The sequence below is a fragment of the Chiloscyllium punctatum genome, chromosome 27 (genome assembly GCF_047496795.1).
Source record: "Chiloscyllium punctatum isolate Juve2018m chromosome 27, sChiPun1.3, whole genome shotgun sequence".
NCBI lineage: Eukaryota > Metazoa > Chordata > Chondrichthyes > Orectolobiformes > Hemiscylliidae > Chiloscyllium > Chiloscyllium punctatum.
This window is the reverse complement of record NC_092765.1, coordinates 27,170,944-27,184,824: the sequence shown is the minus strand read 5'-3', so window position 1 is coordinate 27,184,824 and position 13,881 is coordinate 27,170,944. Positions and strand designations below refer to the sequence as shown.

The 13,881-nt window shown below is 38.6% G+C and overlaps 1 long non-coding RNA gene across 1 annotated transcript in view; it reads left to right on the top strand.

Annotated features, from left to right (window-relative positions):
* The first annotated feature begins 9,777 nt into the window (after window positions 1-9,777).
* Window positions 9,778-13,881, top strand: part of LOC140453578 (uncharacterized) — a 61,304-nt gene continuing 57,200 nt past the window's right edge. Inside the window, exon 1 of the long non-coding RNA XR_011952439.1 lies at window positions 9,778-10,315. This is a non-coding gene — a long non-coding RNA (uncharacterized lncRNA). The remainder of the gene's footprint in view (window positions 10,316-13,881) is intronic.

The following is a 13,881-nucleotide window of genomic DNA, read 5'->3' as shown; positions in this document are numbered from 1 at the left end:
GATCTGACTTTTATTTTTAGCTATTATACATCTATACTTAAATATTTAGAAGTGATAAGGTAGTACTCTGGGGTGAAATGTGTAATCAATGTTGAGTGCATATCTAGTGTACATTTACAAGGCGTTTTACCATTAACTCAGTCTCGGTTTTCAGATTCTCTTGAAATTCTGAGCCAGGTTGTTCTCCAGTGCATAACAGAAACATGTATAGGGAAAAGCTTCACATTGGAAAAATTTCAAGTGATCTTTATTTGTTTTCTCAATTGGTAAATTGAGGAATGGGGAGCCTCATGGACCAGAGACATCTCAGGGTTTGTTTCTGATGTGCAGTAAAATAGTTGTTGTGAGCTCAGGCCACCTTATAATTGCTGCACTTCGTCGTCGAAAAAGAAAACACAAGCCATCCGACTTCTGAAGGTGATACAACAATTTCTGGTGGAAATATATTGGTGGACAAAAGGATTCAGCTTGTGATGCCCTTCTCCTCAAATCACCCTGCATTGACTATGCTCACAAATGTTAAACAGCTTCTTGGATGAGGTAGAAAAGCACAGGTAGAACCAAAGGAGCCATACAATAGCAATAGTTAGGAACTTCAGGATAGGACGGGGGCAACTGCAGACAATTAAGAATCTTTAACTCCCAAGAAAACTGCTGTTGGCCAGAATTGGTCCCTTTTTTTATCAACATGAATTTTTCATTTCTAAGTTAGTGACTAATCTGCAAGAAATATAATTAATGTCTTGTTGTAGCATAAACACACATTCCCAGTTGGTCAGAAATAACATAATTATTTATGAGGCCATACATTAGTCTGTGGAAATTTGATTAGATGGATCCCACCAGAAGCCAAACTGTTAATTAGCTCAGGAGTAAACATTTAAAGCACACAGCATTAAATGTGCTTAGCTGGTGTGATGCATCCTCCAGAAAAAGAAAAAAGATAAAGACATGAAAGTACAACATTCATCCCAGTGTGTTATAAAACTGCAGAGCATTTTACTGCATTATCTAAACAATGTTTCCATCCTAATTAGAGTTGCACTTGATAAACAAATGGAAAGAAAATATAAAACTGAGAGAAAAAATAAGTAAGGCACATTGCTCTCTCAAGGTTGCCGCTTGCATTGCAAAACTCACAAAGTATTAATGTTTCGGGGCTCTTCTCCTTTGGCTCTACAACACCAGCTGTGCCTGTTCCTCAGTAACAGTGCAACGGAGGGTCTGAGAATCTGATGTGACAGACAGCTGCAGCAAAGGTCTCCAAATTCTCCAAGTTGCGGATACTATGGATGGCCACTCTAAGGCTATGCATTGTTTCAGATTTTTAATCTCGCTTATTTGTTGCAGCTATTCCAAACATCATCAGTGCTGTCAGTATTCCAACAATATCTGCAGTATCTAAGGGATTAGATTTCTTACGTGCCTCTGTGGCTTGATAATGTACAGTATTCAGATGAAGGATTCCATGAACTTTTAGAACAATAAACTCTTTCTTAATCGAACTCCATTAATTGGTGTGAATTAATATTGGTTCCAATTGTTTAGCATATAGGCCTTTACATCAACAAAGAATTCATTTGCAAAACAATAGCAAAAATAGTCCTGCACCACAGCAGGAAACAAAATGGCAAACAAATTGTTCCTATTAATTAGAGGTGAGACTGTACATTTGTGAGGCCTTATATAATCTTACTGAAACCTTTAAGAAAGAACCAAAAGTCTTATGGCTTCAAAATTTACTTCAGGTGTTTAAACAGAAAAATACAGAGCTCAGCCTGCTCTTCAGGAATTTCTCTCATTCTATGAAGGCTGTCGTGATGTTTAAATGGAGTAAATAATTATAAATAATTTCAATTATCGTAAATCTCTTCATAATACACATTCACTATGGTATAAACGATAGCAATAGGTGTAAGGTGCAATTGATATCACAAATGCAACCAGTTGTCTACTGTACAATTACAAAAGCTTATTATGTTAGATCGATTGGTTGCATAAAATGTTGTATCAAATTATTTGCAGAACAAAAGCTGAACAATATAATCATTTACATTGTATAAAAGCAGCTTTTTTTAACTTCTAAAGTATGTGGCAGTGTGGATACTCACTGCTGAAGGCAAAATGTAATGCCAGAAGAAACAATGTGGTCTGCTATGCTGTCTGTCACAGTATAAGCCTGAATGCGCAACTACACTGCCATCTTCGGCAGTGATTTGGAGATGCTGGTGTTGGACTGGGGTGTACAAAGTTAAAGATCACACAACACTAGGTTAGAGTCCAACAGGTTTAGTTGGAAGCATACTAGCCATGATGTTTAGATTAATTCTAATCGAGAAAGTGAGATAACAGAGTTTTACATAAATTCATGCAGTTTTTGAGCAAAGTACAATGTTACATTGAACTTTACACAAAAACTGCATGAATTCATGTAAAACCCCTTTATCTCACTTATTAGATAAGAATCAATCTAAACATCATGGCATAAACAGAGAACACAGGGGGCCAACACCTTCAACATATTGTCTAGCTATCACCATTGTTGACAGCTAACCTGAGAATGCAACTTTTTTAAAAAAAGGTTTAGTGATTTACACATGAAAGAAGTGGAACTGTCATGGTATTCTAACAGATGAAAGGCTTAACAGACAATCAATTTTTCAATGTATCATTTCAGTTACATCACACTGTAAATTTTTGCTATAAACTCTGTGTGTTATGATTGAGCCCTTCACTACCATCTGATGAAGGAGCAACGCTCCGAAAGCTAGTGCGCTTCCAATTAAACCTGTTAAACCTGGTGTTGTGTGATTTTTTATCTTCATCATGCACTTCTTTACCTGACACTTGGGCAAGGTGTTCTTTACATATCAGACACAAAGAGCACATTCAATTCACTAGGTGCATTGCATTTCTCATGATATCATTCTGAGAGCTTCAGCTGCTGTCACATTGACTTTCATTTTGATCGGAAAAGTATTATGTTAGATTTTGTTTGTAGAAATCTAAAGATATTACACAAATTAGTGTAATTACTCACCTTCTTCCAATCAGTTCCTCCCCAATTTCACTGGTGATTGGGTCACTATACAATCTTGTTTGTACGAATGATTTATCATTGGTGTGTGAAGTTAAAGGACATCATTTAATTAGTGCAGGTAACGGCCTATAAACCAAGAAGAAGGACACAATCGTGAAGGTTGTTGAATGGGATGAATGTAGCATTTACCTGATGTCTAACACGTGACTTTAAGGTATATTTTAATCTTTCCTTGCAGCTTGCTGTTATGCTTGATTCTTGTACTAACAGTCCCTAGTGCCTTTGTGCTGCATTTGCACTTGATCCCCTTCCTGATGAAGAGCTTATGCTCAAAACGTTGACTCTCCTGCTCCTCGGATGCTGCCTGACTGGCTGTGCTTTTCCAGTGCCACACGTTTTGATTTTGATCCCCTAAATCTAGCATGGGACACATCTGTGTGCTGTTAGATATTTTACAGTCGTGCCTTTTCTATTTGCTGAGGGCTTCCCAGCTATTTGTGTAAGTTCCTTTATCCTTTGTGATGCATCGCTTCCATTTTACGAAGCACCTTAGACACCACCTTCCAAACCCATGACCACTTACATCTAGAAAGGCAACAGTAACATATACTTGGGAACACCACCACCTGCAAGTCCCCCTCCAAGCCATTCACTGTCTCACTTCGAAATATATGACTGTTCCTTCAAGTTATTGGTAAAATCCTGGAAATGTCTCCCTACTGACATTATGGGTCAACACCACACAGACTGCAGCAGTGCAATAAGGCAGCTCACTACAACTATTTCTATGGTGACTAGGATGGGCAATAACTGCTGACCCAGTGATGTCTACATCCCACAAGTGAATTTAGATAAAAGCCTGACTCTGCTTCAGGGATGAAAGATATCTCAAGGAAACACTGTAGATATGAAGACTTCCATCAGAGTTAAATTAATGACCATGTAATTTCTGCTGAAATCATTTTATCTGTGTTGCATTTGATATATTGTCATCCGATTCATTATCCATCAATTCAGACATTCTCTTGCACTTTCATTTTGCAATTCAACAGCTGAATTGTCTTCTCTTAAGACAGATTGGAAGGATGTTGTGAAACCTGGAAGGGTTCAGAAAGGATCTACAAGGATGTTGCCAGGGTTGCAGGGTTTAGCTATAAGGAGAGCCTAAATAGGCTGGGGCTGTTTTCCCTCTAGCGCCGGAGGTTGAGGGGTAACGTTATAGGGGTTTATGAAATCATGAGGGGCATGGATAGGATAAATAGACAAAGTATTTTCCCTGGGGTGGGAAAGTCCAGAACTAGAAGGCATAGGTTTAGGGTGAGAGGGGAAAGATATAAAAGAGACCTAAGGAGTAACTTTTTCATGCAGAGGGTGGTACATGTATGGAATGAGCTGCCAGAGAAGCCAATTGCAATATTTAAGAGGCATTTGGATGGGTAAATGAATAGGAAGGGTTTAGAGGGATATGGGCCAAATGCTGGCAAATGGGACAAGATTAGGTTGGGCTGACTGATTGGTATGGACGAGTTAGACTGAAGGGTCTGTTTCTGTGTTGTACATCTCTATGACTCCTTGAAACCTTTCAATGAATAACAAAGACCTTTACTAAGAACTACTTTGTGGGTTCTTCCATTGACCAGCTGTTAATTTAGCGGAAATATGAGTATCCATATTTTCTCCATGATTTATATTGATGTCCTGTGGAAATCATGGTGGAAGATTGGGGAACTCCAATTATGGTTCCCTCAAGGATGCAGCTAAATGTTCATCTTCAATGTATATAATTGAAACACAAGCTAAAAATCTTCCAGAATCCTATGGTAAGGGATTGCTGTGGCATGTAATTTGTACACATGGTACAAATGGATAACCAATGGCCTAGCACACCATCGTTTTATTGTTTTCCTTCATTTTGAAATGTTACATTTGTTAAAAAGATGAAAATGATTCTAGAACAGGAAAAGGGAAAGCAATCACTAATCATTAATTTACTAGGAATAGAGAGAAAAATTGTTCCCACAGTGGTTCATTATGGGAGTAAAGATGCAGAGTTAAACATCATCCAGATCTTTTCAAAATACCCAGGCTCCATCACTTTGTGTCATGTCCTAGAGCTTTCTGAAATATCACCACATGGTATTTTGTAAAACGTTAACGAACAACATTTATTTCAAAACTGATAATCTGAAGGATCACTAATTGACCATAAAATCTTAACTGACAGATATGTTCAAAGCTACCTAGATTTTGTAATTGTGAGCTTAAAGTTCAATTGAATTTTAAATATTGATACCCTCCAATTTCCTTACCAGTCATGAATCCATCAATGATTGTTTTAGTGACATGTGTGAAGCATAATTTTATCCTTGTGATCACTAACTGCCCACTAACATTAAACAGTTTTTGTTCAGAAGATTTAAAGTTTTAATGAAACCTTTTTAAACACATATGTGGTTGATGCATTATGTTTCACTGGAACAGTGTAGATGCCCAAGATGGAAATTTTAGCATGGGAGCAAGGTGGTTTAGAGAAATGGTAAACAACTGGAAGGTCAGAATCATTTCCATAGACAGAGCAGAGGTGTTCCACAAAATGGTCAGGCAGCCTGCATTTGTTCTCATTAATGTAGAAGAGACTGCTTATTGAACAGTGAATATAGTGGAGTCAGATTGAAAGAAGTACAGTACAAGTGAAATACCACTTTACCTGGATGATGTTATGTAGGCTTTGGATAATGAGGAGGGAGGAAGTGAATGCGTAAATATTACATGGGAAGGTGCCATAGGGGAGTGGCCCACTGTCCAAAACGCAAGACCCTTTTTCTTTTACTCTGGGCACGCTCACAATCTGTTCCACTTGCTCCTCCTACACCTCTCTCTGCGGCATAAAACCACCTTTTTATGTTCCTTACAGCTCTGATAAAGAGTTACATTGGACTTGAAACTTTGCCTCTGTTTCTCTGTCCATAAATGCTGCTGGACCTAATGAGTTTCTCCAGCACTTTCTGTTTTTATTTCAGATTACCAGCATCTGCAATACTTTATTTTTATTTGCTATTAGTGGTTGAGTAGTCTGTCAAGGATCAATGTGAATGGTGGAAAACAGCTGTTTAGGTTTTATGTTATCTTTGGGAGGAGATGGAATACAAATTGGTGTGATAATGTGCTAAAAGAGGTTCCTTGAATAAGTAATAGGAGTGTAGAGAGGACTTCAAAAATTAGACCTCTGATTTGCTTTCTCCTAATAGAGAGAAATTGCAATATGCTTACTACCTTGATGTTCAGACTCGATTGTAAAAAGTGCTGAATTGTCAGAAACATCTAGCAATACAAAGCTATCTTTAGGGCATTTCCACTAGCTCTGAATGTGTATTATATAGATCTCTGGATCTACTACTGCCTATATGTCTTGTACTAGTGTGCTGTTCAGCTTGTTTGAGCTGACCTTGTTGGAAGCTGAAATAAATAGTAATAAATAATCAGCAAGAAACTTCCAAAAATATTTTGAAAATATTCTGCTAGTGAGGCTGTCAAGTATACCCGAGAGTCTCTGTCTAAGCTGACCTCCCATTGCTGAATCTCATAGAATCACAGAGCATCATATAAATCTTACAGTATAGAAACAGGCCCTTCAGCCCACCATGTCTATGCTGACCAACAAACACCAAGCTACATTGCATCCATTTACCTACGCTTGGGCAATAGCCTACTGTGCCTTAGCATTTGAAGTGCTCATCCAGATGTTTCTTAAATGTTGCAAGACTACCTGCATCCACCACTGTGGCCTCACTTTTCCTTCCTAATTTATTTTTTTAAGCACCACCTACAGTTTTTATACTTTTAAAGGACCTGCCCTGTCTCTAACATATGCTTCTCTCCTTTTCTTTATCAAGCTCTCTACATCCCTTGATATCGAGAAGTGCCTGGAATTGCTGGCCTTATCTATCACTATTAGAGGAAGGAGCTGGTCCTGAATCCTTACTCTACTTCCTTAAAAAGATTCCCATTTTCCAAATTCCAACTTGCAGCCACCTGCAAGTAGCTGCTCCTAGTCTATGTTTGCCAAATCCTATCTAATGATATTGAAATTGCTCTTCCCACAGTTTAGGCATTTAACTTCTGCATCATCCTTTTCCCTCTCCATATTGACTTTGAAACTTACGGATTTATGGTCACTATCCCCAAAATGGTCACCCACTGAACCTTCAAAACGTTGACTGGCTTTATTCCCTTGGATTAGGTCTAGCACTGCCTCATCTCTAGTAGGACTATTGTTGTGCTGGCACAAAATCGCTCTTGTGCATGAACTTTGAAAACTCCACCTGCCTAATCCTTTCACCCTAAGGTAATCCCCAGTTAACCTTAGCAAATTTGAAATCCTTTACAACTATAACCCTGTATCTCTCACACCTTTCTGTTATTTGTCTGCATATCTGCTCCTCGAGCTCTCTCTAACTGTAGAGAGAGAGAGAGACATGTAATATCATCCCCTTGGATCTTTCCACATTTCATGTCTTGGTCTAGTTTATAGACTGAATGAATGCAGGCAGTCCCCGACTTGTGAACAGGCTCCATTCTTGTGTCTGCTCACAAGTTGTTTTATAAAATAGACAAGAGTACAATGCAGGATAATATAAAATAGATGCTTGCAAGTATGAGGAAAAGTTCATAAGTCAGATCTTTAAAATTAATATTAAAATACCCCTGTTTGGGATTATATCCAAAGGTATGAGCTTTCATAAGTCAGATGCTCATAAATCAGGGATCTCCATCTTGTTTTTGTGCGATTTCAATGCAAAGAAATTGAAACACCATCTGTATTCCCAGATTAAAACAAAGGTAAATCCACTTATAATATTCCCAGTTATCAATCTTCAAAAAGGGACAAATAGGTGAGGTATTATGTATTCTATTTAGGTTTATGTTTAAAAAATATGCAATTTTGGCTTTATGGCTTAAAGATTGAAATGTCACACCTTTTCTCATTGGCCCATGTTGATGCTCAGCCATTTTAGAACCTCACTGGTGTGACATTCAAAAACAAGTGTTACATGGCAATTGGCAACAGGCAGCTCAACTTGGCAGAAGAATCTGGTTACAGACTGGCAGCTTGTTTCAAACCCAAGTGTGACAATTATGGTCAAAGTGGATTGAAGGTGGAGTATGTGCTGGAATTTCCTATGTTTGAATGCTGCACTTGAAGTAACCAATCATAAACTCTCCTTGCACTCCCCTGTAACCTCCATCAGCTGCACTTTTAGAACCTTACAGAAATAACACATTGTGTTGGTTGGAGCATTTAATTATCAAGCTACACTGACATTCAGCCTATTCCCATAGTGCTGCAAAGCACAGAATTAATACTGAATGATACAGAATTGGGATAGCAAATTGAAATTTCCCTTCCCTGCATCATTAGATATAACCCTTCACAGTTTATCATTGGGCTTAGCTTAATTCTCAAACCTAGAATTTTGTTTCCTTCATCCATCCCTGTAAAACATTGCCAGACACTCCTTGCTGATTGCTGCAGTCTAGGCCTCTGAGCTGACCATTAGCAGTAATTGATACAGTCCTCATAGCTAATACAGTCATCTGTGTCATTGCTGCTTCCTGCTGATCAGCACTTTTCATCCTGGAGTCCTATTTCTATTCAATAGAGCACCATTTATTTTCTATCTGATGATAACCTTTACTGCCTGTTCTCTCACGTTGCCTATATTAAAAATACATATCTATTGCATATGCGTTTTATTATTTTCTTCTGACTTGGATGCAAATGATCAGAGTTCCCTCTGCATGTAAATCTCCACCAAACTGCAGCAGCAAAGTGTCGTTGAGTTATTTATAGGGAATTTATTGCAAATGGGACAGTCTTGAATGTTTCTCTGAGGAGAACTGCACCAGACTGTTGTAAAATCCTGTCACTGCCACTTTTCTTGAGAGACCGAGAGCGGTAATATCTAGAATTCATTGTGTACAGTTTACTGAATATTACAGTCACACAGACAACCAGCGGCAACGATAGTAGATTCTGAAAAAAATGAATTTGCAAATGAGTCGGAAGATCACTTGAAAGGGGATGTTTTTCCATAGTTTTTAAAATTTAGTTTAGAAACCATATTAATACTGTTGCTGAACTCCAACATTTTATTTCTAGGCTATTGTTGAAAACCACAATGAGATACTAAAGAGTTATTACCTGCAGCACTTCCAGTAATGGCTGAAACGTAAGAGACGCAGCCTCAGCACGTAATCCATTACTTATTCAGGGTCCTGGGACCATTAACTGTCATCCCAATATAACCGGCCCTTGCTTAAGCAGTTGAGGGGGGAGATAAATAGGCTAAGTGCCACACAGGAGACAGAACTTGCCTGGACTTTGCGACTGCTTGTGAAGGTTATTGTCATAATTTGCACCAATGTGGCAGTATTGTTTGCTAATTGAGAGAAGAGAAAATTCATTATCATATAGCTGTTCAGGTCAGGTTTTTTTCCTTGCTGCTAGTGAGTTGGTATTGATCTAGGGAAGGGGTGGGGGGAGGGAAAGCTGATCCAGCTTTTGCATTCTATGAATGAGCAGCAGTAGAATGTAATGATAAGGAAAGGAGAGCTGCCTTGACTGTATCCTGAGATTCTGTCTCTCACTATCCCGTGTCTCCGTGGCCTATAACATCAGCATATTCATCACTGCTGTCAGGATTAGTGGACTGTTTGCTGCCTTCAGCCTTAATTGGGGGAAGACAGCATTTTGCAAGGAGAGGAAAGAAAAGAGAGGATATTTTCAAGTCAGCAAAAGAATGATGAAGGCGCTCCATAAGGACAGTTGGGGAAAGGGAAGAGGTAACATGCAAGCAAAAGGACTGACAGTGTCTGAGCAGGCGGTGGTTGGTCAGCTGTCTCTAGCTAATGACAGGTGCTGAATCAGGTTCATTGGGAGCACTTCCATGAATGGGAGAGGGGGAGTTGCTGCAAGGCCCCTCCCAAGCCAACAGAATGCAGAAAATAGAAGGATCATTCTGCCCCTCTGCCTCACTCTCACTCTCTCTCTCTCCTTCGTCCCTTGCTACCTGATGACGCAGCACAAACCGACTGGCAGCGCACAACAGGATGGGTGACTTTAAAAATGGCTTCAAGAGGTCACCCTCTGAAACTTCTACTGCGAGCCTGCAGCTGAAGACAGAATCGAACTGGCCTGTTACTCACAGACAGGGCAACTGAGTGCTATTGCCATATTAGAAGTGTATCTATTAGGAACAGTGAGGAACTGCAAAGGTAACATTTGGCATATTCTAGCAATGTTTCCTTCAACTTGATCTTATTGTTCATTTGAATTAGTTTCGCTTGTAACAAATGATTTGGGGTAGGGGAGAGGGATGGTGTCGGGGGAGTGGTCATTAACTGTTTCAAGCATTTTTGTTAAGTGTAGAGAATGCTGCAAAGAGATGAGGCGATAGTCTTGTATGCTAACATGCTTCCTAATGAAAGAAATGTTTCGATGCCAATTCTGATTTTGCAGGACTTGCCCCCACCCACGATCAAAGTGTTTTTGAGGGTGGGGCTGATGAAAAGGAGCCATTTTTCATTTTATAAAAATGTGAAATCTCTGGGTTGTGTTTGTTTCCTGGTTTCTCATCTTGTTAAGGAATGTGGTGGGTGCAGTTTTCACTAAACAGCTGCATTTAGCCGCAGTTTTAGTTTGCTTGGAATGAGGAGCCAGTTTAGTCCCTATAACAACATTTTTTTGCTTTTTGTTTAATTTGGTCTAAATGTACAGCTGTTTTGAATTAAACCAGACAGTCTGACTAATGCAAATTTTCTTGCCTGAAGTACAAACTTTCACTTTCCAGATATTAGTTTAATAGCTGCTTTTGAGTCATGCCACATGTGTTGTACAGAATAGAGTCTGGATAAATGATTATTACTGTATTAGGAAATAAAAACAGTTCCAATTTATTATGTCCTTTTAAGAGGCTTTTGCAGTCAGCAGGAGCTTGTAAAATATCCTGCCATTTCCACGTAGTTTGTCATATGTATGATATTTCAATTTGTACAAGACCGTAACTGTCCACAGGACTGGGTTACAGACTGAGTTAGAACACTGTTTCATCTCCTCTGGGACCTGGGTTTGAATCCGGGCCAGACAGTGCAGATGAAGGACTTTTCTCCAACAGAGGAGAGGTGCAAGTGAGAGGCCCTAGGTATTGCAGTATGATAGAACTCTTCCTTTCACCTTTACAAATACAGGCTAGACGCAGGGACTGACTCCATTAAATCAGTCCTCATTGTCTGATAGCCGTTAAGCGATTTAGATTACAATAAAAGTTGAGAAACAGTCTGAACCCAGCTATCAATGACTTGCGTCATTATGTTGACACACACAGCAGTCTTAATAATTGTCATTGTTCTAAATTCTTCAGTTTGGTTCAGTAGAATTTTTGTCTTCCACTACATTTTTTGAATCTACCTTTAATCTTCCTTTTTAAAAGAGGCATAAAAAAAACACAATTTTATAATCGCCCTTAAATATTAGAGCACAGTCTTGATAATAATAAAGAATTTGAACATTATTAGGTGGCTATTACACATAGAGGCAATTCCACAGGACAGAGTTGTTTTAATGCTTTAGTCTGCAAAAGTTCCTTCCGTACTTTGTAAAAGTTGTTCAGCTTTCGTCCATTTTGGTTGGTGAATTCCTTAGACACTACACAATTGATTGGCCGTTAGGAGGTGATCATTAGGAGGTGCTGCTTTGCAGGGCAAGGCAGAGATGGACTAGTCCATAATACCATGTGCAGACCATTTGTGAACTAACAGCCAAAACTTGCAATCAGGGTTTTTGCATGACTTTTAACAATGACAACCCATCTTGCCAAGTTATCTACAACCAGAGCTATGAGGCAAGTATGGTGCTATTTAACTCTGCAAATATATAAATGGAAATTTGACATTCAGTTGTGTTTGATGCTTGCATGTAAGTTTTGAATGTGGATTGTGTGTTCTAATGTTATATTTTCTCAATATATTTGTAGTGTAAGTGTTTCTGCTGGTTTGATTGTAGATTTGAAACAAAAGATTCTAATTAAGGAAGCCAATTGTTTTTTTAACTGTATTTTGACATAGGCAACTACATCTTGCTAACCTCCCTTAAGTTCACCTAATGTCAAATTTTCCTTAGTTTAATTTTCAGAAAATTAATTTGTGGCTTTGAAAGGTGTGTGGATACCATTCTGTTTTAATTTATTCCCAATTCCTTGGTTTGTTCAAGAGTGGTGGAAAAGAATGTTTCCAGTGTTGCATTGGGAGGTGTTTTTTTTTGTTTTACTGTCAACTCTGTCCAACTCCACATGTTGAAACATCAAAGAATTCCTTCTGATATTCTGATACTTCTTCTGTAAGCATGTTCCATTAAAACAAATTTTAACTTTTGTTTTGCTGATAGCATGTCATTCACCTTTCACAGCATCTTGGTTTTCAATAGTAGTGACTAGTGGCAAAAAGGGGACTGCTGAACTATTACTGCACAATTGGTCAGGCAAATAAGATTCACTTGGCAACATTTTTGTACTGTAGCCTTGAGGATTTACAAAGTAGCGCATCTGTAGCTTATCAGAAAAATTATTTATCCTTGAATATGATAGTTGGAACAATTTTAAGATGAATCCTTAAAATTGGAAAAACTTGCAGTAGGAATTTCAGAAGTTAATCTTGTACAAAGTTCATTTTTCCCTCCTGGGCTAACTTTTGGATTTGGTTCTCTGTCAAATGAACAGAATAATTATCACTTCAGGTCTTGTTTCTTTGAGAAACTGTTGCTGACTTGCTGTTCTGTATCCTCAGTACTGGGGTTACATTCAAAGTACATAATTCTTTTCAAAGGTCTTTTGAAATAAAATTTGATTGTATTCTTGACACAGTTTCATCTAGCCATGAAATGGTTCTGGGATATTTTATGTCCAAGACACAAATCAAGAAACCTCCAAACCTTGGTGTCTGACTCTGCCCAGAGTTACATACTTCTTCATATGCCCATATGAACGTCCAGGCTATGGAATGTAAAGAAGTATGTATTTGTGGTGTGGAACATCTTCAAATATGAAGAAACCAAGTTCAATAAAAGCACAGAGCTCACACACACCTCTCATCCTAATGAAAGGCCTAGATGCTTCCTCATCATGTAGTACATTTTCCAGGAAGGAACTTGCTCATTCTCCAGAATGCAGAAGTTTTTACCTCTTAAAAAGCAGGCAGTTAAGGTGAAAAGGTATCATTAATTGAAAATGGGAAATTATAAAAATAAAGGCTTCTTATTTTTAAGTGCTACATAATTCCTGAGTGGTAGAACTCTCAGCACCTGAAGCAGTTTCGTCGAGTAAAATACTCAATATACTTAGCAGGGCCCTGGAATCCATCTCCATTCCTTAAGCAACAAAAGTTTTATTATTATTATTATTAATAATTGATTTTTACAGTCCCTGTCCATTTTCTTTTTGTTTTCTCTCCTCATTGACTTGGTATGATTTACCACTCCCTGCTGAAAAGCAGCAAGCTGACTGCTACCACTCGGTCTTTAGCCAGTATTGTATAAGGGACCACCAATAATTATACAAAAGAGCCCTGTTTTCCATTTGCCATTGAACTTGATTCAAGGGAACTAATCCTTTCTGACTTCTGGACATGCTTCCTGAGCAGCTGGGGAAGGCTGTCTGATGAATTGGCAGTACGCAGTCATACATTGCTTTAAAGTCTCCTCTGAGTTCTAGAGGATTCTGACCTCCCCAAGTATCTCCTTTCTGGTGCGGCAATTCCAGGCTTGTAACTGACGAACTGAAATAAACCCA